The sequence below is a fragment of the Spermophilus citellus genome (assembly GCF_964194105.1).
Source record: "Spermophilus citellus genome assembly, chromosome: 13".
Taxonomy (NCBI): Eukaryota; Metazoa; Chordata; class Mammalia; order Rodentia; family Sciuridae; genus Spermophilus; species Spermophilus citellus.
In genome coordinates, this window is record NC_138193.1 from 4,684,463 (window position 1) to 4,711,376 (window position 26,914).

The window sequence follows — 26,914 nt, forward strand, 5'->3', positions numbered from 1 at the left end:
CAGGACCCTGATGGTGAGGCCACTGTCACCAGCCTGGTGCAGGTCTAACGCAAGGTCGTGAGGAGAGAGTCAACAGCCTTGTGAAACATTGGAGGTTAATGTGCAGTGAGGGTACTGGTGTTTCGTAAGGGCTTGGCACGTTTGCTGAACGATTCTGGCTGGCTGCCCAGGTCTGGATTTCCTGTTCATAGCTCCCCAGATGTGTCACTGCCGAAGGATTAAAGCCTTCAGAGTCCCTGACATAGGCGTCACGAGGAGCCCACTTTCTCTGGGGTGTCTGACAAGATACGAGGTGTCATTCTCATGTGACACAGACCCTAACTCAGGGCTCTTTGGAAAAGGGGGAGAAAAGCATTAGGAAAACTATCCAGGGCTGACTTCAGAATGTGCTTTTGTTTTTAATAACCAGCATCAACCCGCAGGCTTCATTTGGGGGAAGAAAACTTGCTGAATTATCCTGAGAGCAGCCGCTTCCTAAGAGGCCAGCCATTTCCAAATGCCCCAACGATGAACAGAAACGGTAAGATGATTAATTGCTTCTTAGGTTTTATTATTTTTTTTCTGTTGGTGGTAGGGGGGAGTTTCTTGGAGTTAGGTGTGGCTCTGTAGGCACATTAAACCTTCAGGTGTGTGTATGAGCCATATTAAGAGATCACTTATGATCACCTATGCTTTATTTAATGGCAAATTTACTAGTGACGATATACTACTGATAAGCCATAAAGTTATGTGACTTTAGGAAGTATAGAGGGTTATAAATGATGGGCATTTTAAATAAGATCCTCTTATAATGCTGGTGTGGATGTTAGAATTAAGATATATCACTATCTGTTAAGCATCTACAGTTTTAAAGGGGCATAATCTCACTCAAAATTTTGCTGGAGGCTTAATAGACTTCACGGTTATAATGCACTGTGATCCCAGTGACTCAGGAGGCTGAGGCAGAAGTATCACATGTTCAAGGCCAGCCTCCGAAATTTAGCTAGAGTCTGTCTCAAAATCAAAAAAATAAAAAGGATCAGGGATGTAGCTCAGTGGTGAAAGTGCTCCTGCATTCAATTCTCAGTATATAATGATGATGATGATGTCACAATGCATTGTGCTGGCAAGACTTGTACATGATTCCTTTGATCAGGGCTTAAACTGTAACACGAAAAGCACAGGATGACTTATTGTAGGGAGCTTTGCAAAGGTCACACATAGACCTGTAGAGAAGACTGTGGGGATTAGAAACTGCCTTTCTTATTGGGCATCTTCACCACTATGATTCCCAACAACGGCGTGTTGTTGTGGGAAAGAATCAGAAAATGAGACAGAACAGGACAGATTAAGGGAAGGAAATAAGAGGACAGAATGAGGTTCTATCCATGCCACTCACTTCAATTCAGTTTATATCTCTCTGCTGCTCTTGGGCGAAATGTTACTTTCGCACTGTGTTTGTGAGAGTGTGAATTGAAGGATGGTGGAAAAGGATGCTCCTTTTAAGGAGCAGCTGGTGGCCGACAGGTGTGGAGAGTCAAACATTCACTAAGAGCAACTGGGAACAGTGGTGGTGTGTCCAGTGCCTGGGATGTCTCTTCATCATACATGGGTTGATCTGTTGGAAGAAAGAAGATGTGATTGTCCAGAATGACGCAGGAACGCTTTCTGAGATGAACTTGACATTCCCAGTACAACATGCAGCTCATCTTTGAACCCATGAGCCCTATTTGCACAAGCCCAGTTAGTTTACTCAGGAGAAAAACTTGACAGCCAGGTCAAGGAATGGTGGAGACCCACTTTTAAAATATGCCCTTCAAAAATCTACACCAATATCACATGCTCATGGTCAAAATAATAAAATTTTTAAAAAGAATATATTTAGAAAATTTAAAAAGATAAAAAATAGCAACATATCACTATGAGAGAAATTCTACACACTGATCAACCGTAATCGGAAGATCTTAAGTCCAAAATAGTCCAAATTGGATTTTAGAGCATTTCAGATTTTGGGGTCAGTAATGCTTAATTAGGAAAATCGATTCCAAAATTCCAAAATCTACAAAACTCTGAAATCTGAAACACTTCTGGCCAAGCATTGGATAAGAGATACTGAACCTATACTAACATTTTGGTGGGTATCTTTTTCTCTGAATGTATTCACATCTTGAAGAAATATACTTGTCCTGTGCACGCTGTTTTGTTACATACGTTTACCTCTCAGCAATATATTTTAGTTGTAATATAAGCAATATATTGTGAGCATCTTGCTGTGGCAATGAATTTCCTTTTACCACTGCTTTTAAATTAGATTGCATAGATAATTTATTGAATTATTTGACAGATATTTGATTATTATCGCTTTATGAATATTCCCTGGGGATAAATTTCTAGAGGTAAAATTGCAGGGTCAAAGGACATGAGAATTTTCAAAGCCCTGGAACTCAACTTCTAGATTAATCCTGGGAATGTGCTGTTAATTGATATGCCCACCATCAATGTCTGAATTCCATTTTCTAGTATGTTTATCAGCATTGGGTTTTACCATTTTAAAAAACAACTTGTTCTAACCTGAAATAACCGGCAAAAGCTATTTTTGTTGTCCTAGTTTACTTTAAGAAACCCTTAGTAAAACCTCCTGGCTTCCTCTTTTGTCCCTTGGGTTTGGTTTCTTACTTCTTGGTTACTCATCACCGGAGGCTTCACCTTTTATCGTAACTTGTGTCAACCTAATTTCTGAGGTCTGCGGCCTCATTTGATGTCTCTCAGAAAGTGTGCTCAGAGTGGTGAAGCAGAGGCTTTTGCTCTAATTTTGTTCTGATGAACCACCTGGGGTAAACCTCACTTTTATGATTTTTTTCCTCTTTTTTTAGTTGTAACGTTTAGAGAAGTTCCATGCAGAGGCTCATGCCTATAGTCCCAGCTACTCGGGAGCTGAGGCAAGGGGACGGCTTGAGCCAGGGAGTTTGAGATCAGCTTGGGCAGCATAGTGACACCTTCCCTGTCTCTTAAAAAAAAGAAGGAAAGAAAGAAAGAAAAGAAAAGGAAAAAAAGTTAGAGACAAGGACTCTTCTATCCATGTCACAAACTGCCCTGAGAATATAGAGCAGCAGGATAGAGGACCTTTTTCTATTAATGGAAAAAAATGCAATTGCAAAGTGATTTTATCATTATTGTTGTTATTACTACATGCGGAGTATCCCTATCCAAAAATGCTTGGGATCTGAAATGTTTCAGATTTATTTCAGAGTTTTTCAGATTTTTTTCATGTACATGGTTGAATAACCCTAATCTGAAAATCCCAAATCCAAGATGCTCCAAAATTTTAAACATTTTTTATTACATCAGTGCTCAAAAAATATCAGATTTTGGAGCATTTTGTTCTTTTTATGTTTAGATTGCAAATGCTCAAGTCTTATAATTTATTTATGTCTTACTTTCTGTAATATATATAGTTTCTGAAGAGCAGCACACCAAAACTTTGATGATGTCTTCTAATTCTAAACTTGGAAAATGTGTGTGTCTGTGTGGGGGTGTGTTTATACATGTGCAGGTGTGTGTTTATGAATGTGTGCGTTTGTGTGTTTGTGCACTCCTGAGTGACAACATGCTTCTTGGTTTTAGATTCAGCAGCCAGCATTTGGTATGTTCCAGTAGCACATGGAATACTTTAGATTAAAAATGGTTTCTGATTTGCTAGTTACTTATTCCACTTGAGTCCAGGACCATGGGCCACGTTCTTCACGCTACGTTGTGGTCATTCCTGTGCATTACCCTGGTCCCTGTTCTGACAGCTCTGAAGGACAGGGACAGGTTTCATGTGTTTTTCCTCCTCAGGGGTGGGTGTGGGGCCCTTCGCTCTGAGAGTTCAGTAAACTCTTTGTGAATGAGTCAATATAAGGGAAATACAAAATATGTTAACCCAATTCTGCAGAAGAGGAACATTCCAAAACAGGAATCACAGAAGATTTTAAAAATCAACCCAAATGGAGCTTTTTAAGGGCAAGTGGATTGTTTTAGTTTAGTTTAGGTGGATTTCAGTTTCTAATGGGTAAATTCTTAAAAGCTCTGAATGAGTTTTATGAAGCAAATGAAGGTAAGACAAGGGTAGTTCTGGCAAAAGGGAGAGCCAAGGACCAGTCTCCTGGAGGTGGTGAGAATGTGAAAGTCTTTAAGGAAAGAGGGACAAAGATTTTTACTCTGACCTTACGGTAAATAAAAATCAGGGCCAAACTGACATTTAGGAATGGTTCAAACTTGGTTCTGAATAATAGTAATAGCTAATACTTAATGGGGTATTATTATATGTGAGACCTGGCTCTAAGTACTTCACATTAACATACAAAGTATTCATTATTATGATCTTATGCTGCAGATTAGAAAAGGGAGGCACCCGAGAAGTGATTTGCTTGAAGTCACTTGAGTAGTGAGTACAGAGCTGGAGTCCGAGTGCAGAGTCTCACTGTGGAGCTGAGGGGCCTGTGAAGGTAGGTCCAGCTGAACTTTGGAGACAATGACATGTGGTTTCAGTGCTGCTGCTGATGTCTGGGCTGCTGACTTGGGTCTACAGTTACCACTATTGAGTCTCCCTTAAGGGACATTAACTGTTCTTGGTTTTTGATATATATTATCTCACATCTTTCTTACAACCTTGCAAGGTTGGTACAAGTTGAGCATCATTAATCCAAAAATCCAAAATTTGAAACTTTTTGATCACAAACACAATGCCACAAGTAGAAAATCCCACACTGTGAAACTTTGCTTCATGCACAAAATTATTAAAAATATTGTATCAGATAATGTGTATAGATGTAACATAAATGAATTTTGTATTTAGACTTGGATCCCATCCTAAGATAACTCGTGTATGTGCAAATGTTCCAAGATCTAAAAAAAAAAAAAAAAAAAAAGAATTCAAAATCTGAAACAGTTTTGGTCCCAAGCATTCAGATAAAGGATAGTCAACTGGTTTCATTATCATCTAGGGGCAATCATGCTGAGATCCTGAGAAGTTCAGCCATATTCCAGATCTAAGGCCAGCCATGCCCAGATGTCCAAGATGGCAGCTAGTGAAAAAATATCCATCAATTCCCACCAACTTCATTTAGCTTTTAAGTCCAGATGCCACACTGGCTTGGACAACTGAGTGATTGCTGATGCCCTTGGTTCTTCCATCCAAAAGATGCTAAGAGTCCAATTCTGCTGCATTTGGAGTTCTGAGCCTGGAGACTCAGCCAAGTCACCCTTTCACTTGGAGGTTGGGGAGAGCTCCACTCCAATTTCCTTGAATCTACCTGAGTTAGTGCAAAATGGTCAGACCCAATCCTCCCTGGCAGGACCATCCAATTTACCTTGTCAACCCAGATATGATGATGTTTAAAATAGGTGGAAACACTTTCCTTATACTTCCCATCCACTGAGCCCCCAATCTTTACCAAGAAAGTGCAGAGAATGTCTCAGAGGAGGGTAGGGTGACTATGGTGGACGCTGGCTTGGGAGTGGAGGCCAGCTTCATTTTCTCCTGGGCAACTTACCTATCTTCTCTTTGCTTAGTTGTTTCAGTTGTAAAATGGGGATATGGATGTAATTAAAAAAGGAATTTTACTTATCTTTTGGTTAAAAATTTCCATAAGATTTTGGAATTCTTAAATTTTTGGAGTAGATGCATGATTGAGTTCCTTTTGCATAGATAACACATTTGAAAAGGCTACTCAGTGAAGACTCCCTCTCTTCCCTTTCCCCAGCCTCCTCTCTCCCTCTTCTTCACTGGAAGCAACTAAGAGTTTCTTGTATTTCTTTCCTTCTCTCTCACTAGTGGTGGGTACTGCTCTGCACTTTGTTCCATTTCTGCATCTGACGTACTGTATTTTTAACCTCTTGCTGGACATCTAAGTTGCTTGCAGTCTTGATATTATAGCCAGTGTTGCCATGAGTAATAGCCTGCCCATGTCATTTTGCAAAAGTGCAAGAATGTATATCTGTTGGCTAAACTTCTGAAAGTGTAGTTGCGCATAGGCTATGTGTATTTGTGATTTTAAAAAATGTTTTTTATTGATGCATTATGATTATATATAATAGTAGGATTCATTGTGACATATTCATACAGTACATTTGTGATTTTGACATCTGTCAAGATTTCCCAATCCCTTTCTAACCAGCTTATACCAATGAACTCTCTCACCAGAGATGTTTGAGAAATATGTGCTTGTCGATGTTGTATGATGTCAGGGGAGTTATTATTAAATTCTGGTAGTGTTGAAGGAGAAAGAAGTGATGTTGGTGTGCTTTTAAATTTCTCCTTTCATATCATGGCTGAGGTTGGGCACCCATTCACTTGGCTTAAACCCATTTCTGATCATCATTTACTAATTCAACTAACAGCACCAGGAAAGAGACAGGCCACTGAGATAGCGACTAATGGGCCGAGATCCACCTTGCTCTGGTGATTAGAATTCCTTGGGGGAAAGGTTGAGGTCTGAAACACGAGAAGGATCCAGGAGGCAGAGGGCAGATGACACAGCAGCCTGACACTTGTGTGAGAAGCAGAATGGTCTCTTTATGGCTGGTGGAGGGAGAGGAAGGGATCTTGGAGGTGAGCTGGAGGCAGAGGTGGAGGCCAGATCATGGTGGGCATTTCAGGCCAAGGTAGGAGGTAGAATTTTATTGAAAGTTTTGGGTAGACTTCAGTCCCAGGCTAGGAAGACACAACCAGAGCCTGTAATTATTTACCTAGTAGACTGCAATTGCCCACCTGGATGATATCAGGGAGGCATGGTTCCTACGCTTAGCACATTTGATTTGTTGTGTTTGCCATAAAGAGATCATGACAGGCATGACGCTGGGTGTAGGGCTGGCACCCAGCCCTGTGCTCATTGTGAGACAAGTGACAAAAGCTTTACCTCCATAGGGCTGTGGAGCCGTTTTATAAAAGTACATTCTACCTCTCCCAGAAATAAAACTCCATTTGCAAAGATCTCTTCATTCATTATTTCATATAATACTAAGTAGATTTTTCTTTTCTTTTTTAAATTCCGGGGCTTGAACCCAGGGCTTTGCACATGCTAGGCAAGTGTTCTACCACTGAGCTACTTCCCCAACCCTCACTGATTTGCCCAGTGATTACTATGTCCAGTCTCTGCTGAGCATCGTTCTAGATGCTGGTGATGGTGAGTGGAAGAGGGGGTAGAAAGGAAAACACAAAGATCTAGAAAACTCAGAGAAGCTTGTAGTTCAGTTGTGAGATGAAATTAAATGTCCACAATAAAAAAGAAAGCAGGGAGTGGAGGGCCCACCTACCTTGGGGTTCTACATGAGAATTTTGGCTTTCTGTGTGAGCTACTGGTAAATCTTCTGCTGGTGGGGGTGGGCTGGTTGGTGTTGGGGAGTCCTTCAGGGATTGGGGACCAGGAGACAGCCGTAGGCTGCAAGGTCAGCTTATAACTCAGTGACCTTCACCTCCTGAACCAGGGACAAGAGAGCAGGCTCTGCCTCTGAGAAGTGACTCCACAGGTGAATGGCTCAGTCCAAATTGCCCCAATCAGACTCCACATGGTACAGGTTGTCCAGTGAACTTGCTGGGTAAACAAGGCTGCAAAAGGAATGTAGTTGTTTCTCATTATCTGGAGGGAATTGCTTCCAGAATCTTCTGTGGACACCCAAATCTGAGGATGTTCAAGTTTGATGCATGATAGTGTAGTACTGGCATAGAACCTGTGCACCATCCTCTGTATACTTTAATTCATCTCTAGATTACTCTGCATAATAACGAATGCAGTGTAAATGCTTCACACATAGTTGTTATGCTATATTGTTTCAGGAGTAGGGATTGAAAAAAATTCTGTACATGTTCAGTACAGACACACATTCTTTATTTCTTTTGTATATTTTCAGTCCACAATTGGCTGACTGCATAGATGTGAAATTTAAGATGCAGAGGGCAGACTGTAATTTCAAAAAAGAAGTCCAGAAACATATTTATAAAACTTGAAATATGCCTGCGATGATAATTGAGAAAAATACTTTAGGAATCAGAGAGTTTTAGGTTTTGGGTTTTTCTCTCTGTTTGCCCTGGATGTTTGAATGTGTGCCCCCCAAGTTCATAGGTTGACTCCCTCATCCCAATGTGAAGTTTCTTCTGGAAGTAATTAGGTTGTGAGGGCAAAGCCCTCTTGAATGGGATCAACCCCATTATAAGAAGGGGACAGAGAGCTAGCTTGATTTCTTTTGGCCATGTAGGGATACAACGAGAAATCAGCTCTCTGCGAACCAGGAGGTGGGCCCTCACCGGACACTGGATATGCTGACATCGTGATCTTGTTCACCCAGCCTCCAGAACTATGAGAGATTAATGTCTGTCATTCAAACCACCCAGTCCAACTTGTTACAGAAACCTGAACGGACTCAGATGCTGTCTGATCAGTCTAGGAGAGCAGCACAGTTGGCTTTAAAGATCACACTTTCAGTAGGGAGTTTAGCAGAATTTTATAATGCTCCAAGAATGAAGGAACAAATGAATGATGACAATGTTATAGAACTAGCGCATTTGTGTTGGCACATTGATGTCTTTTGTGGATGTTTGCCTTCTTTTATTCGTCAAGGGGAAATTATTGGACATGAACACTCTTGTGAGCTGTCCCCTCTCTTTTTCGTAAAGATGCCGAACCTCTCAACACTGGTCTCTTTCTTTTCTGAGGCGCAGTGTTGCTTTTGATGGCTGGAGTCGCTCAGACATTCACAACCAATAACAGTCTAACATCAGCCACAAAACCAACATATCCCCAAGCCATAATTATGCCCCCAGAGATTGATGTGGCTTCCCTAATTCTATTCCCGGAGTTAGTGAGAGGGTAGCACTTGACTGGAAGTCCTGGGAGAACTATTGTTAGGCATTTTCTTGCCTGTGATTTTATTTTCTGGCCCCTACCTCTCTCGGGCTCTGTTCGAGGCTGATGTGAAGCCATACCAGTGATTTGCGGCCACCCTGTCTTGGGGGCTGTACCCACAGCATTCAGCCTCCTTGGCAAGGCAGGCAGCTCACATGGCAGTTCCAGAACAAACAAGAATCAGTAGTCTTCAGTCTCCTCCCTGCTCTGTCTGCGAGCTTTACGGACATTACGTATTTCCCACCCAGGTTTTATAATTATCACCAATTTGTCCCAAAGAAAGGCTGAGTAGCTAAGTTTCTTCAGGTTGCAGCAAATAAATAGCAGACTTGGGATTTGAATGTGAATCCCTCGGACTCTCAAGCCTCTTTCCGTGTCATCGTGTTGCAATGCCAAGATAACCCAAGTTAGGAAAACACTGGTTTATGGAACAATGCTTGTAAGAGGTCTGGATGCTTCTCAACTTACAACCGGGTTATGCTCTGAGAAACCCATTGTAAGTTGAAACTATCCTAAAAATGCATTTGGTCCTCTTATGAGCACCATCACTCAGCAGCACAGCACCCTGTGGAGCGTTGGTTGCTCTCCCTGGTGATTGTGGGGCTGTGTGGGAGCTGCAGCTCACTGCCACCACCCGGCATCAAGAGAGTGTCACACTGCATATCATTAGCCCAGGAAAAGATGCAAATTCACATTCCCAGTGATACCACTGAATGGGTATCACTTTTTGTGCCATTGTAAAATAAAACACACACACATATGTTTGCATGCGCACGCACACACACACACACACACACATACACACACACATAAATTGAATCATTGTAAACTAGGGACTGTTTGAAGTTGAAGGTATGGGTCCTGAGTTTTTCGGAATTCCTTCACATCAAGTCTGAGACTCTCAATTCCTTCCACCACCTCCGAGAGATCATCTAAATTGGCCCACGTTATCTGTAAGCTAGTTTAAAAAATTTTTGGTACTGGGAAGTGAACCCAGGGGCACTTAACCACTGAGCTATATCCTCAGTCTGTTTAATTTTTATTTGGAGACAGGGTCTTGCTATGTTGCTTAAGGCCTCACTAAGTTGCTGAGGCTGGTTTTGAACTTGTGATCCTCCGTCTCAGCCTCCCAAGGCACTGGGATTACAGATATATGCCACTGCACCCAACTGTGAGTTAGTTTTAAGAAGAGGCATTTTATGCAAGCTTGATTTTTTTTAAGCCTACAAAATGATCAGGTAGAGAGTCTTTGAAAATTAAAACAAGTACAAATGAAATAGATATGGCATTGACGTGCACATTCAAGTGTCATAGGAAGTCGGTAGTTATTTCTTTGGAGTAGTTAAAACAGATTCTTCTGGAAGCAGGTGGGAAAAACCTGGTTTTACAAATTGCATCATCTTTCTGTTATAGTCTATAAAACCATATGCAAAAATTCACAGGATTTCTTTCTGAGAGGGAAAATACATGACTATTAGCAGGCAGTGATGGTGTGTGTATTGAAACTTACTTTAAAAAATCTCATGTGAACTTGACATAACTACCTTTTTTAATGAATTGTCTTCAGGGCTTAAGTCTTTCTCTACATTAGCCTCGTGGTTCTTGAGCTGACTCAGAGGGAAAAAGAGAGGTTACATTTTTGCTATTGTAATAATGTGGGAAATTACATTCGACATCACTCACCATACTTGAATAGATCATCAACCTCAAAGTCTGAGATTTATGTAACTGCGAGATCAGAATTCTAAACTTTTTCCACAGTCAAAAATTTGGTAAGGTAATATGGCAGAGTGTATAGAAAACCAGGTTCACAGGACATTGAATAACACTGGGGCTTTGGGGCAGAGACAGGCACTTCCTTTAATCTGCAGCTGATGTCCATACCAAAAATTGTTGTTTTAGGGAAATCTGGTGGGTGTGAATCAGTCCCTGAAGCCAAATTTACTTCAGGCCTTGCTTTGTCTGCCAAGAATGCCTAGAAAATGGGCATTGCTGCCTGCAAATAGGGTCAGATTCTGCTGAAAAGAATTAAGTCTCCATTTTGTAGGTGGTAGTTTTCAACCCTGGCTGCATAGTAGAATTACCTGGGGAACCTTGACGACACTGAGGCCTGAGTTCAGAACCCTGGGGTTCTGATAGGGTGGATCCGCATATAGCCCCGGTTTTCAAAACTCTCCTGATGATCATACTGTGTGGCTAATACCGCATAATGTGGGTGAGAACCGCTGACCCAGGAAGTATTCAGCCATCAACTCAATAAATCACCCAAGTAAACAAGAAGCTGGCTAAATCAAGCTTGTTCAGAGAGATTGCCAGATCCCACCTGCTTGGGGCATGTAGGATCATTTCTCAGAAAACCTTGTCCCTGGAAGTTATTAAAGGCCCTCTACCTCCTGAGTGTACCTCCCATTTTCCAAGGCACCGTGGGGCTTAAGAAATGTCAATGTAGCTGTTTTCATTCATTGGGCAAATATTTAAACAACTGCTGTGTTCAAGCTACAGTCAATCAGATAGAGCCAGATAGAGCGGAATCTTTAATCATCTTCAGTAGCCAGGGAGAGAAGAACTCAAGCAGTGCAAAATAGGGGTTTGCCAAGTGCCATCAGATGGGGGAGATGAAAATTGCAGTGTTTCAGAGGAGGGAAAGAGAGTTGCTAGTTTCTGCTGGTGGAAGGGCTTGGAAAGTCTAATCATCCTGAGCAAAAAGTGGTACCCTATATGAATGGGTCTTGAAGAGGGAAGAGGGCCACGGGCGGGCTTGAGCTAGAAGAGAAAGAAGGATGGTATTCTGACCACAGGCAGGGAAAAAGCTAGAGGCGGGGAAAGCTTGGAAGGACAACCAGGAGAGAAACTGGTCCGGTGAGGGAGAGGAGGGTTGAAACCAGTGAGCGGGCTCGGCTTTACTGGGGAGCCAATGGGGAACCCCAGGTGGCAGGCTTTAACTTCTGAGGTTGAGGCAAAGGACAAGTAAAGAGTTTGCTCAGCACAATTTATGCAGCTAATTTGGATTATTAAGAAAAGGGGGGGGGTGGTTGGTTCCTTTGTCCAATTTAATTACGTGAAAAAGAAGTCAAGGTAGGTTACCCAGGTGCACATCCTCTGCTTTGCCTGGACGAGGTGGGCAAATTGCATCCGGGCAAATCAGACTCCCTCTAATCCTTTGCCCTCATTCATCTCTCCTTCTCTCTAACTTTAACACTTTCTTGGTCCCTCCTTAGTCACCCACCTGCAAGAGAAGTTGAAGGGCTTTTCTTTTGCCTCCACATAATCTTGGTGTCAAAAGGAGTAACAGCAAAACCCTGACGACAGAAAGCAAAAGTTTGTTAAGATTTTCGATGTAAGCACAGCATGGACTTAGCAATTTGGGTCCACTTTGACTCTTAATAGTACATATGGCAATTGCTGTTTGTTTATTATTTATTTTTCATACTACCAAGATAAAGTATAAGGGTCAACCAGATTTGGGCAAAAACAGCCACGATTTCTGTAAATGGCGTTTTTTGGACTGATTTTATTCATCTAAATGCAATGTATTGTGAGAATCTTCTTTGTAAGGAAGCCTGTGAACACTGCTGGTGATTCAGCCTAGAAGAGAAGTTGAGAGACATGGACTTTCCTATAGCTGAGATCACTTTGTCGAAGTCTGATTTTAAGTCATCAAAAGGTATTTGTTGCATGTTTTGTGCTGTTTTGAAATATTAGTGGATAGGAAAAAGAAAAGAAATATGGTGGTCCTGAAAAACCTCTTTCCCTCTTGATTTGCTTTTCTTTCCATTGGGGGAAATGGGTGTAATCTTGTTGGCCAATTTTCTACATTGGGTCCTTTTCTAGGGTTTCCTTTATGACAAGGCTAATATTTTGCTAGATAAAATTTTCATGTGGCTAGTTTCTTAGTTTCACTTCCTAGTGTTCTCATATTAATTCACAATTCCCTTGTGACGTGCTTGGCTAAGTTGGAAAGAATCTCATATAAGCAGGGAAGAAAAAAAAATCACATTTAAAAGATGCCTCATTACATATAAATCTCAGACACATGACTAAGTACGAAAATAAAATATTGAAAGGTCTTAGTCTTCATCCCCCACTCTGCCCTAAGAAAGTTTTAGTTTTAATGTCTTGGCTTGAAATATGAGCAATGTTGTCCCATTACATTTTTTTCTTATCAAACCACATGTCTGGTTTGGAATGAGAAGACACCCTTACTCTATGTATTATGTACTTGAAATGGTAGCAGCTTCTCTGCCTCTCTTTGGGGTTACAAAATAATAACGACAACAAGCACCTCTTGGGTGCCAATTACCACAATACGCACTTTATCTATATTTTTGTCATCCCAAAGGTGGGCTTTATCATCCCCATGAGCAGACGAGGGGACTGAGGTTGATAAGGTCCCTCTGGAAAGAGCAGCACTGGAGACCACCTCTGCAATGATTGTGCTGTTTGAGGTCTCCTTAAGGATGTGCAAAATGGATTTCTCAGAAATGATGTTTGCATGTGTGGGAACACAGCCGAGCAGAAAGCACTTACTCTGTCCCGTGTTCCCAGCACTTGAGTTTCAAAAATTGCTTTCACTTAGGAAGACCTTGGAAGAGTACCAGAGCTGCTACCTCCTGGGAGTTTTCCACCCAAATCCGTCCTCTGGCATGCAGAATGTGACAGAAAAATAGACACAGTGACATAAAAAGATACATTTGGTCTCTGCCCCCATTTCCTAGCATGGAGCTCCCAATCCCTCAGTCTTCTGGGAGATAGGAGTGTCTTTGTTGTAAAGAGGCGACCCTGGCTGCGCTCCTCCATGCAAACTGGTCACTGTTCAGGCTGTGATGAGAAGCTTGGAACTGTAGGCCCTGCAAACACCAACCCCTGCCCCCAGTCTTTCTGATAGAGGAGAAGGGCTGAAAATTGAGTTAATAACTGATCATGCCCATATGAAGAAGGGTCTATAGAAATCCCCAAACTGTAGGGTTTGGAGAGTTGTTGATTTGCTGACCGCGTTGTGGGGCAGAGTACCAGGAGCAGACATGGATGCTTTGGGTCTTTCCCACATACCTTGCCCTGTGTATCTCTTCTTTTGGTTGTTTTTCCATCATCATCTCCCTTATTATATAGCAAGTGGGCAAAGTCGTTTCCCTCCCTGGGTTCTGCAGCTGTCTTAGCAAATTATTGAATGGGAGAAGGGGGTTATAGGAACCTGATTATAGTGGTCAGAAGTACAGGTGACAACCTACCCTTGTTGTTGGTATTCTCAGTGGGGGCCAGTCTTGTGGGACTGAGCCCTTAACCTGTGGGGTCTGTCCTAATATCAGTTACTATCACAGTTGAATTGTAGGACACCCACTTGGTGTCAGAGAATTGCTTGGTGGTGGAAAAACACATCCATTCATCTGGTCATAGAAGTGTGTTGGACATGAATACAGAGAAGAAAAAAATACTTGGTTTTTAAATCTTTTTTACAGATATTTTTACATTGTTCAAAATGCTAATACAACTCTACAAGGAGCAAAGAAAATATATATGGGTGGCATAAATATTGTAAAAATGTTAACATTGAAGTGGGGTAGTGCTTTTCTTTCAATGATGCAAGCACACCTCTTTACAACACAAGCTCCTCACTGTGCTTCAAAAACATCTCTTTGTCTATGGAAGGTTTTCCCTACCAAAATATATTGTGTTGACTTTTGAGGTTGGGAAATTTAGTATGGAAAAAAGATTGCACTTCCTTTGGTCTGCTGAGAATTAGAAAATAAATCTTGTGCAGTCGGTAGATTATTGCTTTAAACTTAATTGCATGAGATTAACTGCATGAACTGAGACCACAATGACAGTCTTAGAATGTAATTTAATATTCATTTAAGTGCCACATGTTGGGAAAGATGTACACCTGGTGCCAGGTGGCTTTCTCAGCCTGGTAAGGATTTAGTCTGAAGAGCTTTCATGGAAATTACAAAAGTCCAGACCGATAACAGTTGGCCGCATACGTAGATTTTATTTCATTTTATTTCCCAACTTTATTGAGGTATGATTGACAAATAAAGCTTGTGTCTATTTAAGGTGTTCAGCATGATTGCAGATACGTGTGCACTGTGAAATGAGCACCTCACCTGAGCTAGTTGACACTGTTGCCACCTCAAATAGTTGCCCTTGTCTCTCTCTCTCTCTCTTTTATGGTGAGAATCCTTGAGACCAGTTCTCTTAGCAAATTGCAAGTGTACAATACAAGATGGCTCACATAGCTGCCATGCTGTTCATTAGGTCCCCAGAACTCACTCATTGTACAACTGCAAATTTGCACCTGTTCTCCTGCCTCTGCCCAGACCACGCCACCACCGTTCTACTCTGCAAATCAATCTTACGTCATTAGCCCCTGTCAGAACTCTGCAACTTGTGTGGATAAATGGTGTCACCCTAAAGTGGTTCCATCCCAAAGCCTCCCCTGAGGTATGGAAGTCTAATCTGCTGCCCTGTAGAATTAACTGCCAGTGCTCATTGCCAGGTCAGCCCACATCTGTCAGGGGTGTTGGCAGTGAATGTACTTCAGCCTTGACACCTATGCTGTGTGAGTACGTGTGTGCCATATGTGTGTCGGTGTTATGTTTGTTGTATGTATTTTCCATGTGGTATGAATGTGCACGGTGTGCGTTTCTTACGTTTGTGTAATGTGAGTGTATATTGTTTGCTTGTGAGTGTTGTGCTTTGGGAGTATGTGTGTTGTGTGCACTGTGTTATGTGTTTTATGTATGTTGTGTTGCATGTGTGTTTGTGTACGAGCTGAGTTTGTGGTATGTTGAACTAGTGTATATGTGGCATGAGCATGTTGTGAGTGCCTATTGTGTCTTTTATATGCCGTGTGTGTAATGTATTTAGTGTGTGTACAGTGTGTGGTGTGTGTCTGTTGTGTGAATGTATGTTATATTGTTGGATGTGTTTGTCTAGCATGTCTGTTGTATGTGAGTGGGTCATATTATTGTGTGTGTTGTGTGACTGCCAAGTTACCTGGCATAGACATGACTAGGAGTTCACTCAAGGGTGGGCCTAGATTCATCCATTTTTCTGTGCTTTGGCATTACCAGGAGGCAGCTCCGCCATGCCGTGTGGGGCTCTCCAGCTCAGCCTTCCTGCGGCAGACTGATTTCCTCCCACATCCACCTTCTCACCTACTTCATCCCTAACTCCCTATTTGTTGTGTTGATCTTTTATTGTTTGCCGCCACCCCACAGAAAGTAGCCTTTCATCTGTTTTCAGATACGCCTCATGTACCTGGAACACAATCTACTTTAGTATGTGCACAGTAAAATTTGTATTTGTTCACTGGTTAATATAATTTGTTTAAAGATTAAGAATAAGTGAGTTCCAGAATGTTTGGCTCAAAAGAAAGTTTTATGATCTGGGTCCCAGTGTCCTTTAAATCTTAATGAATCTTGGCCAACAGCTTTCCAGGTTTTTTCCCCTTTCTCCTCTCTGGCCCTATTATCCATCGGCCCTATTATCCAGCGATGGTGAAATTGGCCCCGGGAGGGATGCCTCGTCCTTCTAGATCCATGGTGATGTCTCCTTTGGGTCACTGCTGTGTCCTGCAATGTGACTGTGTGTGGTGTAAAAGGTCTCACCAGGCTGCCCTGAGCTGACAGCCACAGACTTCACCAGGGCCCACAAGAGGGAGACCCCAGGCTCCATCCTCCTGTTCCCTCTAGGTCTCTGCTGGTCCTTTCTCTGCCTCTATATCCCCATCCTTGGGCCCAGAGATTAGGTCGCTTCTCTGCCCTGCTCTGTCAGCTCCAGGAGCAGCACCCGGGCTCCGCCAGAGCTGGGTCTCACTATGTGGCGCCTTGCAATTACAATCCGAGTGCCAGGACCAGGCACGGGCTAGCTTTGTCCAGGGAATGTATCATAGTCCCTGTTCAATATGCCTCTTGGGATGCAAGAGCAAGGGGGCAGGGGGCTAAAGGGCTGGGAGCAGCCGGGGCGCCATCTCTTCTTGCTTTCCTCTCTCTCTAAAACCTGACTTTCTTTGGAGGAAAATGGTCTCTTCTGCTTCTTCAAAGCTGAACAATATTTTGTTTGACTCCATCTGCAACACATGGGAGTTAGCACTTTGCTTTTAAGTGTTGATGTAAAATTCCCAGGAGAGGGAATGAGAATGCTTTCGCTTTAAGTCTAGTGAATATTCCTGGCCCAGTCGATCTTATCCAAAAGTGTATTTCAAGTTTACATCTATAGGCTGGAGGTGAGGGTCGGGGAGATCGGTTTACTTTCCCATAAAAAAGAGGTATGATATTAGCAGAGTAGGCACCTATCCACAGGCATCTATAAACAGAGGAAGTCTAAATGCAGTATAATCCTCCATTTCTTAAGGTGGCATTGCATTCCCATCCAATGAGTATGGATTCAATGGACGACATATCACACCCTTAGCCATGGATGCACCCATTCGGTGCCATCCTTATTACAGGTGAAACCTGTCTGTGTCTTATTTGGAAAAGTGTTATGAAGCCCACTTTGAGAAGCAGGCTGAATTTTCTTATAAACACATTGAGCTATGATGGAATGAAGCATTACCAGAGTTTCATGCTCAAAACAAATTTGGGTAAATAAAAATAAAATTTACCAAAAATGTGGATGATAAGATGGAGATCTGTGGAGTGCCTCTTTCTTGGGTGATGGAAAGCGAGGGGTGTGGTTTGGAAGATACTGCCAAGGGAGATAGAAATAGGAGGGAGAGGAAAAGAGGGAGGATGGGAGTAGGAGGAAAGAGATAAAAAGGGGCCTGTTGGGTGAGATTGCCCAAGTGAGTGCCCAGAGGTGGCCTCCACTATTCTGGAGACAGGGCAGGAGGTGGCAGAGTGGCCCCCCTTGTGGCTCCCTCTGCCCTGATGGCCAGAGACCCTTCCTGTACTCCCACCCATCTGCTGGCCAGGTGATGTCTTTTCTCTGTAGAATGTTTTGGTAGGAAAATCACACCAGAGGGTTGACTCTACAAATCCCTTCGTCATCCCTGTCTCAAGAACAACTCTTAGCTTGGATTTAGTTTGGCACAAGCCATGTCTCCTCTTTGGACATCTCTCTTGATTCCCTTGGTAACTTTATTGCTTCTCCAAGGAGGGGAGGAAAGAGCTTCTGTCTTGGGTCACAAACAGTCACCAAGGTATGCTCAAAATGATGTCACACTCCTCCGTCAGAATGCACACCGTGACACGTGGGAGAGGCAGTGGGAAGAAGAGGGGTGACTGAAGAGGGAGAAAGGAGCCACGGGATGTTAAGCTGTTCTGGCCCCGTTGTGACACTTACTGTCGGAGGTGTCACCTGGGTCAGGTCCTCCTCGTGGTCTTGGGTGTGATAGCGCAAAGCAGAGCTCACATTAGTAAAAACTAAGGAGAAAGCTCTAGTTGTCTGTGCTTCACAGAAGAGCTGAGCAAAGACAAGCAGGTCTGTAACAGGGGTCTCCCAAGGCCCCTTCGTGAAAGAAGACCTTTGTGATTGCTGGGGATTCAACAAGACTTGAGATTAGAAGTGGGTCTCCCAGGAAGATGGTTGGAATAGGTAAAAAAAACCTAGGAAGGGCCATGGTGAACAAGTAGATGATCAAGAGGAGGCAGAGAGAACAGTGACGAGGGGCAAATCAGAAGATTTGATTCCGGGATTCTTAACTTCAAACATAGTGCTACCCCCCTTCCCAGCCGTTCCTCTCCTTCCCCCTTTCTTTCTCTCTTTCTCTTTCTTTCTTCCCCCTCCTCTCTTCTCCTCCTCCCTCCCTCCCTTCTTGGTGCTGGGGTTGAGCCCAGGGCTTCACTCACGTAGCAAGCACTCTACCACTGAGCCACACCCCCCAGCACATGCTCTTTTTCTTGATAAATATTTTATAACCTCCCCTTTACTATGTTAAAATAAAATTCATTGGTACACACCTATACATGACATAAAAAATTTAATTACCATAACTGTAACGTAAAGAAGAAATAGAAGTTCTTACTTGTCCACATGAGTGCATGTGGCTGGACCAGGAGGGACAGAGAAGCTGTCAGATGTTTGCAGCTGCACAGAGAAGTCTGTAATTCTGCGGTTACAAATGATGGGGAAATGTTATGCCTCATAGGACCTTCAAATATCCTGGGTGACACTGACATCAGTAATAGGATTTTCTCCTGTGGTGAAAAATCTTTTATAAATTTCCAGAAAAAATTAAGCTCAACTTCCCTTTGATTGACATAATAACTGCATTTCTGGAAACTTTACTACCCACTAAAATTATACAAAAAACTTTACATGACAAGAGTTTGGTTCCAGGTTCTGATTACATCTATATTTAGGTCAGGGAAGTATTTGAAAAATGTGTAGGATGGGGGACAGTGTATTCTACAGTGCTTTTCTGTGTATTGCAGAATTTCTAGCAGCCCCAAATTCTTGACTAAATACAGACAACCAGAAATATTCCTTGGCTATATCTGCAACTGGTTTAGGCATGCCATCCCATAGGGACCCATTAGATCTCATAGTTGCAGGAATAGAAAGACCCTAGGGATCTTCTTGCCTTGTTGGTCTGAGGAAGTGTTGGTAGCTCTTTAAACAGGCTTCCCAGGCACTGTCTTTAGAGATTCTGCCCAGGTAGGGTTTTAGTGTCCAGAAGACCCTGCTGCCTGGCCAGTTGTGGGGCCCATGGAGCTAATGCACCCCTCTGATTCACCAGGCCCTTTACATTGTCTTGGGTCAAGTGGCTGTCCAGCTAGAGTTTGAGGAGCTGTGTTTCGGTGCACAGTATCAATGGTGTCAGTTCTCTTCCTGGTCCTTGCAGAGATTCACTTTCTAGTCTAGAAGACAGGTAAGCATTGGAGGAGATGCTCTACGATCCTGCGTGACCTTTGTGGACCCTTGGATGTGGCAGCCAGAGAAACCATGGGCTGGTGATGCAGACTTGAGCATTCTCCATCCTCTGCGCTGCTCGCTGTCATGTTAAGGATGAGAAACACTTTGCTCCAGGTCTTAATCTCTGGAGTTCCCTTTGGCTGAGTTGGTTCTCCCCCTACCTTCAGCAGGATCCAGAACTGGTGAGCATCTTAAAGTCAACACCTGCATATTCATGGACACACACGGTGAGAGGAAATAAAGATGGTGGGAGAAATGTAATGGGTTGGAGCAGAGCTGGGGATGAGAACAGAAAATATTAATAAATGGAAGGGACTGGAAAATACTGCAACCAACCATGTGGACTTTTAGTGGGCAGAGTGGAGTGATTCATTCATCCATTCAATAATATTTAAAGTGCATGTCCACCTGCCAGACTTTATTTTAAAACAATGATATAAAACAATGAATAAAAACAGACCAGAGCCCTACCCTCATGGAGATTGTATTCCAATGGGGATAAGCAGCTAATAAATTATATTAAGAATTAACAATAGCTGGATACTGGCGGCATTCACCTATAATCCCAGCAGTTCAGGAGGCTGAGGCAGGAGGATTACAAGTTTAAAGCCAGCCTCAGCAACTTAGTGAGGCCCTAAGCAACTTAGTGAGAACCTGTCTCAATATAAAAAATAAAAAGGGCTGGGGATGTTGCTTAGTGGTTAAGCACTTCTAGGTTCAATCCCTGATATAAAAAAAAAGAAAAAGGAACTAATAATATTAATAATAATATGTGTAAATTAGACAGTAACATGTATCATGAAACACCAGTAAGGACTTCAGATAAGGGAGAGGGGTATGTGTGCTAGCAGGAACACACACACACATATACACACACACACACATACATACCACACACAGAGTTTGTGCATGCATTCGACATCTAACAGCAACAGCTAATGACTTGGATATGCATTTGGCAACAGGAGAAGAAAATTCCTTGGCAGTAGTGTTTGAACTTTAGTCGTCTAGGAGGAAAGAGAAAGACATATTGCTGTTGTTAAGACAGGAAATGATTCAAGTTTGGACAAAACTTTTTAACAATGAAAAATGGAGAGAAACAAAACCGCTTTGGCAAAACAGTAATTACTGAGTTTACGTAAAGCATGTTGTGAAACTTCTCATTGCAAGGTGACCTTTGTGTTTTCCTTAAAGTCTTTTTTATTATCTCCAAGTACTGTTTAGATTTCAGTTCCTGATAGTTCTTCAGAATATTTGACTAGTTCGCTGTTTTGTCACACAGAGATCAAGTTATTTATGCATTTCGTACTTGGTTACTTGAGAACTTAGTGTTTGTATGGAAATACCCTGCTTTTTTAGTGTGGTTTTGGTTGGTGTTTTTGGAATGAGGAATTTGTCGGCTGTGGTGAGTGGTATACTCTTTCAGCCACACTTTACCAGAAAACTCTCTACTCCAAAATGACCTCATTTCCACGAGTTTATGCCTAATACAACTCTAGTCATATATACTTATTCGCATAACTTTATTTAGCGAAAAGTATTTTCAAGTGTGCTACCTTTCTATAATTTTCTCGGTAACTCTGAGTTAACTGGGCAGGTATGATTATATCCATTTCATTGATTCAAAAGGCCTGAATAAATTACCCAGATGTAATTAATGCGTGGCAGATAATTGTTTTCTCTACCGCTGACTATGCCTCAGACAGTTAAAGGCTTTTTATGAATCAACTTCTTCAGTCCTCACAACAACCCAACAAGGTGGGGATTATTACTAAGTTGTGCCTTTTTGTAACGATGGGGACATGTTCTGAGAAATGCATCCTGAGGTAACTTCGCATTGTGTGAGCATCGTGGGGTGGACACACACAAACTAAGATGCTACATGTCCCTAGGTGAGGTAATTTCCTGGAAGCACCATTGTATATGTGGCCCATTGTTGACTGTAATGTCATTAGGTGGCACATGACTGTTGTATGGTTTACCACTGAGGAAACTAAAACACAACAGAACTAAGTGACTTGCTCAGGGCCCATAGATGCATCATGGTAGAGCTGGGATATAAACAGGGTCAGCTGGCCTTTGTCATCTATGCTAGTAACACCCTGCTGTGCTGTAGAAAGTAGACCTCCAGCTGGTACCTATTATAAGGCGTTTTTACTTGATAAGCAATGACACCAGGCAGCCGCGGGTGATGGTGGAACAGTCAGGCAGCAGTGTGAGTGGGAAGGACCACCAGCTTTGGAGAGTGAGGGGAATTCAATTCAGTTTTGCACTCATTGTGCAGTTCTTGGGTGAGGTCCTTCACCTTGCTGGGTGAAGGGTAGTGATACCTTTCACGGTGTGCTGAGCATTAGGTGCCATGGCCTATTCAAGGATCTAACTCATGCTCCATCACGTCAAAGGCACAGTTCATCTCGACACACAGGATTGATTACTGGGCACAGGACAGGGGGCAGTTCAGATAGCTGTCGTCAAGTCAACCTGGTGATTTCATGTGCCCTTGGGGGAATTCAGGCAGCTATACTCTCAGTGATTATGTAGGACCCAATCCCTTCTGGGTGAGGCTCACGGGAAGTATAATTTCAAGGTCTGGGGAGCAGGTGAAGAGACTGGTGTGGGGGTGACTCTCCCTCCTGACCTCTTGGCTCGTCTTTTGTCCTTTTTCCCTAGGAAGATTCTTTCTGTTTTTGCAGTCTCTATAGAGCTGCAAAAGCCTTAAGCAAGCAGAAATTCTCAAAATTTTTGTCTAAGGACATTTTCTACTTTTAAAAATTATTGAAAATATCAAAGAGCTTTTGTCTACATGGTGAATGCTATAGATATTCACCTCAGTAAAAATTAAAAATGAGAAATTGAAGAACTAAATTTTTTCTGGATCATTTAAAAATCAATAAACTCATTAGCTGTTCATTAAAAAAACCTACTTTTTATATAATAATTATATTTTTAAAACAAACACAAAGGAGCAGAGTGGCATCGTTTTACATGGTTTACATTGTTCTGGAAGTTTCTCTCATATTTAGCTTGGCAGAAGACAGTTGAATTATCATTATCTGCTTCTACATTCCATCTTTGAGGTTTTACACATCATGGGGCCTCTGGAAAGCTCCCCTGTATACTTGTGAGAGAATCTGTATGACAAAGATGCATATCGTCTTCGAATGATGATGAAAGTAGTTGTGATCTTGAAGAGCCTCTGAAAGGGTCTCAGGGACCTTCAAGAACCACAGCATAGAGTATCTTTTTCTCTTTAATATATTTTAAAAACATTTATCTTAGGCTTTATTTTACTTGTTTATTTTTATGTGGTTCTGAGGATAGAACCCAATGTCTCGCATGTGCTAGGCGATGCTCTACGAAGGAGCCACAACCCCAGCCCTCTCTTTAATATATTTTTTAATATTTTTATTTTGAATTGACATGTAATGTTCATATTTGTGGGGCAATGTGTGATATTTTAATACATGTATAGAATGTGTGATGATCCTATCAGGGTAATTGGTGTGTCTCTCACCTCAGAGAGAGATAATTTTTTTGTGTTGGGAATGTTCCAGATCTCTACTGGTTATTTTGAAATAAACTGTTAACTTTTACCAACCCTACTTACCCTACTGCGTTATATGGCATTGGAAGTCCCTTTCCTACCCAGCCATACCCTTGTACCTTAACACTCCTCTTCCTGTGCCTGTTCCTTTCCCCTTACCTGCTTCTAGGTAATCAGATCTTTAGCTTTCACATATACATGAGAACATGTGGCAACATATCTTTCTTTGCCTGACTTAATCCATGTAACATAATATCCTCCAGTTCCATCCATGTTGCTGCAAATGACAGAATTCTATCCTTTCTATGACTGAATAATATTTCGTTGTGTATAAATACCCCATTTTATGTATTGATTTATCTGTCGGTGAACACGTAGGTTGATTTTATATATGTTCATATGACATATGAATAGTGCTGCCAACTTTAATAAATTTTTTGAGCATTATTAGAATTCCCTCTCAACGTTTCCCTTCTGATGCCTTTGTTCAATCAATAACAAATGCCAATGGTTGATTCTTCCTTCAAAAATTTTGAGTTTTTGAAGGAAGATTCAAAAAAACAGAATCTTGGTTGTTGTTTTTTTAAAATATCTTCATTTCACTTATTTATTTTTATGTGGTGCGGAGGATCAAACCCAGGTCTCGTAAGTGCACAGCAATCACTCTATTGCTGAGCCACAACCCCAGCCCAGTATCTTAGTTTTTGAATAAACTAAGAGAATGATTGAGTTTTTTGGCCTTCAAATGTCTCCCTCCCTTCCTTTCTCCTACTGTTTTTTTTTTTTCTTTCTTCTTTCTTCCTTCACAACTCTCCTTTCCCTTCCTAAAGGGTCTGTCTCTAGGACCCAACTGCCCTCAGGCTGTTCTAACCTGCCATCATTCATCCTTCTTCAGAAAGCCTGATCTTGGCTACCATTGACGAATTCTGGGTTATGTTTTTGTGTTTTATAAACATGAACAACATTCCTAAATCAGGACTATTGGTCTAGACTTTGCTTTTAGTGTCTTGTGTCGTTTTGGATATCTAGGGATACTGCTACCTCACAGAGTTTGGAAGAACTCACGAATTGAGAAGATTTTATTAGAAAAGTTTGGGTAGAACTGATATTGCAACTCTGCAAATGGACATGAAAATTCTAAACAAAATACTAACAAATAAAATCCGATAATACATAAACAGGCAAATATATCATGGCAAAGTAGGCTTTTCTCCCCAATTGCAAGATTGGCTTAGTATTAGAAAATTAATAATTATAATTCACCATATTATTAAAACAAAAAAATACCATATAATAATAAATGCAGAAAAAGCATTTGACAAAATCCTACATCCTATTCTTGATGCAAACTCTCAGCCAATTAGGAAGAGAAAGAAGTCTTTTCCAACAGATAGAGGGTATCTAAGAAAGTCCTACAGCAAATATTATACTCAATGGATGTTGTTCTTCTATGATCAGGGACAATGCAAGTGGCCACTTCCTCACTTCTTTTCAACATTGTTCTAAAGGATTGAGTTCATTAAAAAAAATCCAAGAAAAAGAAATATAAGAAAACTCTCTTTATTTGCAAGCAACATGGTGCCCTATGTAGAAAATCTCATAGAATCTATACAATTGTTATCAGAACTAATAAGTGACTTTTTCAGGTTACAAGAACAATATACAAAATCAGTTGTACATCTATAGAGGGACAATGGACACTGAGGAACTGAAATTTTTAAAAAAACACAAAAAAGCAAAAAAACTGTGTGCCTGAATGGGTTCTGGGTGTGTATGCATACTCTTCTACATGGACATCAGTTTGAGAAACCTAGAGTAAATCTGTCAAAGATTTGCAAGAACTGTGCATGAGGTGCTGGCGATGGCCAAGACTCTTCTGCCCCGGTACCCACAGTGGGCTTGGCCCTATCCTTGTTGGTGTCCTCTATTTCCTGTCACCCCCTGGCTTAGGTTGCTCACTCTGTGGAGTCTGTTTCAGAGTCTTTCTCAAATAACTGGCTTTTACAGATTTTTCCAGACACCTCCAGTACTGATTCCACACACACGGTTGAGAAAGCAAAAAAATGTACTCCATACCTTCTTGGTTGCCATTTTTATCCTGAAATTTCCTACTTTTACTTAGCATAGCAAAACACTCTCATTCTAGGAGACTTGTAGCTTTCTTCTCATTCAGGCCTTTCCATGCTGGGCCTGGTTCTTGGTGCTCTTAGGAAGCTGAGGTCCTGAGTATGCATCTGCTCTCTTAGACACTGTTTCTTTGTGCCATTACTTTCATGCCCAGAATTAGTTGAAAAATCATCAAGTGATCTGACAAACACATAGGCAATATGCCAAAGGGCAAGGCACCATAAATGATTTTTTTTCTTAAAAAATAAACAAAAAGGAATGGCAAAAACATAGAGCACTGTAAGATTTTAGAATTTTATTTGCCGACCTAATTATATCTTCCACCTGTGGTCTGTTATTTTTAATTGAAGGGTAATAAGTGTTCTTTTGCAGATTTCCTGACCCTGTGGCTGGCAACCACAGTGTTGCCCCTATTAAAAATCACTGTGAGGACATTTGGGGTAACATTTATAATAATAAAAAAAAATGCTTTACACTCTCCTCTTTAGCTGGTCAATTGACTACTTCTAACCTGCTGGCTCTTTACCTAGTTGTGCCTGAGCATCTAGGGACAGGAGATAGATTCTCCATCCTCTGCAAATACAGAGGCTCCTCTCTCTGAAGACTTTGCATTTATTTTTACTGACAAATAAATTTTTTATTTTATATAAAATAATATATTAATAAATTTACAAAAATTATATTAATTAATAGAAGGTAATTGTAATAACATACAATGTACCTAAAATGTAGAGGGATTGTGTGAGCAGATAGGATTTAGATGAGCAATGGAAAAGGAATGGGATGCTGACATGGTTGATTGAAAGGAAGGAGGAAGGGAGTGATGAAGATTCTTGTTCCGGTTGAGATTTAAAATAAACAGATTGTTGGTTTTGGATGAAGACTGTCTTTTCAGAGAGGGATCTTTGTTCTAGGCCCTGAATTGTCAGGCTTTAAGCAGCAATATCCAACAAAATGTTTTGCAGCAATGGCCTGTCCTTTGTCTGCTCTGTCCAATATGGTAGCCACTAGCAATGTGACTGCTGAGCTCTTAAATATTTCAATATGGCTGGGACCCCTGAGGAACTGAATTTTTAATTTTATTTAATTTAAAATCATTTAAATAGCTACATGTCTCTAGAGATTACATGAATTGGCTGGCATAGATCTAGAGGAACAAGAGATGGAATCCTTTTAGCTCCTTCCTGAGAGCCCACTCAGAAGTCTGTCTGGGTCTCTTGCCCCAAATCTGGTCCAATCTGGATCCTGAGTCATTTATATTAATAAGTCATTGAGATTATGGGCTTCCACTGTTGTCACCCAGGAGGACTCAAGACTAAGAGGCCTTGGCGTCTTCCAAGGATCATGCCAGCCTCTGCTCTAGACCACATAATAATGTATTATTATCTCTCATGATTTTGTGGGCTGATGAAGCTCAGTGGCATGGTTTGCATTTGGGGCCTCTCAGGTGGATGTAATCAGATATCTGCAGGCTGGGGTTGATTGGCCTGACATCCAAGATGGTGCACTCCCATGGTTACATTTG

The 26,914-nt window shown here is 41.6% G+C and overlaps 1 protein-coding gene across 6 annotated transcripts in view; it reads left to right on the forward strand.

The window, feature by feature from the left end:
- Window positions 1-220: 220 nt before the first annotated feature.
- Window positions 221-26,914, forward strand: part of IL1R1 (interleukin 1 receptor type 1) — a gene marked incomplete at its 3' end in the record, with an annotated part of 75,263 nt that continues 48,569 nt past the window's right edge. For 2 of the 6 annotated variants that reach the window (XM_081263873.1, XM_081263874.1), the window contains exons 1-2: window positions 227-520; window positions 4,355-4,466. Of the gene's footprint in view, window positions 521-4,354; window positions 4,467-26,914 lie in introns of all 6 variants that reach the window. The other 4 variants (XM_081263876.1, XM_081263878.1, XM_081263875.1 and 1 more) reach the window with 3 other exon arrangements.